At 34.7% G+C, this 2979-nt stretch overlaps 1 long non-coding RNA gene across 1 annotated transcript; it reads right to left on the reverse strand.

Annotated features, from left to right (window-relative positions):
- LOC109327901 lies at window positions 1468–1836 on the reverse strand. Its single transcript, XR_002105367.1, has 2 exons — window positions 1659–1836; window positions 1468–1597 (listed from the first exon to the last, which is right to left on the reverse strand). It is a non-coding gene; the product is annotated as an uncharacterized LOC109327901 (long non-coding RNA).

Raw genomic sequence — 2979 nt, forward strand, 5'->3', positions numbered from 1 at the left:
GATATGTCTCATGAATATGATATGACAATTAAGATGGCTTAAGAGACTAGCACCTAGGTTCACCTAACCTATACTCACTTACTACAGCACACATCCCAGACTACTTAGATTATAAACTCAAATTACGTCCTAGTCTAGATATGACCAAATGAGCATAAGGCATGTTGATTGTTGAGCGATCTTCAAGCATTGATAGAACCTTGTCTTCATCAAAACATAGGTAAAGACATGCTAGTGCTATCCTTGACACTTTTCACTTTCAAAATCTGAATATTCAGTACTCAAGAAAACTCAAAATCTGTATCAAACAAGGAAAGGGATCTCTTGGTGAATTACTTCACTTTAAGAAGAGATATGGTTATTCTTCACGGAGACTAGGAGGGCTTGGAGCGAGCGATACTTGAATGGGGCCTAATCGCAAAAAGATATGTGATCTTAGTAGGTGAGATAGGGAGGTCAAACTGAGGCTGCCAAGCTTGTAGAGTCCAGGAAAGTAGCGTCTTAGTTTTTTTCATTTATTAGAAGTTTGTGTATATCAAACATTTTCAATATTGAAGAAGAAAAATCTCCCGAGATCAGAAGCGGAGGCTTGGATATAGTTTGTAGTAGACCGCAAACAAACTAGGATAAAAATTTCCTTGTGCACAATTTTCTAACCCTAATCTCCTTTACTTTTAGTCTTTATATTCTTGTTAATTGATTGATTATGTATTACATATTATAATCTGTATTAATATCATTATGTAATCTCTATAATCATTTTTAAGTGTATAAGAATTGGTAATCGGTAACTTGCTTTGTAAGAAACCATAAAATCAAGAACTGCAAGAATTAAGATAAATTATCCACAAGTATAATCGATTAAGTCCAGCACTAGTTAATCGATTAAAACCAAGCTTAATCGATTAAGTGCGGTATCTTTCTGTTTTGTGCAAAATATAGCAAAAGTGAAGTAAGTGATCTGCGACACCTATTCGACCCCCTTCTAGGTGTATTCTGACCTGCTGATACCCAACAAGGGTGAGCATTGGCCAGGTTGGGACGTGTTAAGGATTGTCCCTTTCCCGACCCAAAATGTTGGTTGGGCCATTTTTTGAATCCGGACCCAACCCTAGTCATTTTTTGACATGGATGTTGTGGCAAAGGCAGAGGACCTGATAGCATTAAGAAAGGAACTTGAATCATTGAGGCTGAGCAATGGAGTTGGTAGTAGTGACAAAGATGGAGGAGATATTAAACCGAGCGAGCGTGCACAAGGCTGTCAAGGTTTGCTCAAGTCAAAAGAAGCCTTTCCTGAAGCTCTAGGCCAGCAAAGGGGTGCAAGGGGGAAATAGTGGCTCATACTCATTAGAGAGCATTGGTTCTGCTAACCCTGATGAAGCTAAATCTACTCCATCAAGAAATAGGAGGGACGCAATTCATTGAAAGTTGTTTGGTTCATCATTTTCGTGCCCTTTTTGTTGTTTCATTTTATTTTTTGTTTCTATATGACAATAGGATCCAACACTAGTGGTTTACCCTTTCTAAATTGAGTTGAAAATAGTTTTAAAATAGCATAATTGTGAAGAATGAAAACATGTAATCAATGCCATATTTCCTATCCATGGCAGTTGCTAAAATGGTCCTATGCACTAAAATTAAATTGAAATCTCCAAGACCTCAAGCAAAGCCTGTTTTCAGTGTTGAAAATTCCACATGCATTCCAACTTTTGGATAACTCCACTTAGTGCCAATTGATTTTATGGGTGAAATCTAACAGTCAAAGTAACTATACAACAAACCTAAGGGTATAAACCATATAAGTTGGCTTTCATGTGCTGCTATTCTTGTTTAATATCATCTTACCCAACCCTAAAATACAACAATCAAGCCTTTAATTACACTGGCTTCGATTTATCCAACCGTGGAGTGTGCTATAAAAATGTGCATGTAGGACTAAATTCATCTAATATTGAAAATAAATATACTCTACTATGTTGGAGCTATAAGCATCGTGAGATGCCTGATGCTCTGATAACATACGTACACGTGTGTCAACATTTTGTGGAACTATAAACTTTTGCTCCATTATTTTAGCAAGAAGTTAAAACAGCTTTGATGTAATCTTTTAAGATTCATTTTCTTTAAATATTTCCATGTGGTATACAACCTTATCCTTGCAATCAAAAGCAAAGAGACTGTTAGTTTGCAAGATTTGAGGATTTAACCTCCAAATCACAAAGGCAAACAACTTTAATATTACCCATAGACTTACGTTAACACAAATAATGGAAATTATGGAAGAAAAAAAATAACTCGGTTGTACATATACAACAGTGACAAGAGGCATGAGTGAACTGAAATAGTAATTTAACAATTATATATTGCATACATCAAAAGAAACAAATTTACTTCCATTAACAGGAATTTGCTTCCTAAAATAAAACCTAACAATACATAATTTTATGAATCTGGTTTAATATCATATTAAGTTGGAATGTGCCAATTCAGTTGCATCTATATATCAAGCTGACACACATTGATGAAAAATGAGCATACTTAGGGTGGCTAATCTCCTTTGTGGTGTTCACCATCATTTTGTATTTAATTTATACTTTTTTCAAGCTGCTAGCAATGCTGCCTAATTGCTTTTGTTTTGGATTGGAGTTTTCCTTTAATCATGTCATAGATTGGATCTATAGTTTCTTGATGATAATTTATAAGTTAGAGATGATAATTTTTAAGCATTTTACCTCACAAGTCAACTTAAATTACTTGAAAAGCTTTGTGAGTTGTGATATCTGATAAAGCTTTTCTGCATCTCTCTATAATCTGATATATTTTTGGTTGTGAGTTGTGACTAGAGGCAAAAGCTTGAATTACTTGAAAAATCAACCCTCATAATATTTAATTTATAAGTGACAAGGCTCTCTAATGTGAAAATTGTATTTTAGAGTTTGATGTACATAAATTTAGACCAATTCACTTACATGATGTGCA

This window comes from Lupinus angustifolius, chromosome LG15 (assembly GCF_001865875.1).
Source record: "Lupinus angustifolius cultivar Tanjil chromosome LG15, LupAngTanjil_v1.0, whole genome shotgun sequence".
Taxonomy (NCBI): domain Eukaryota; kingdom Viridiplantae; phylum Streptophyta; class Magnoliopsida; order Fabales; family Fabaceae; genus Lupinus; species Lupinus angustifolius.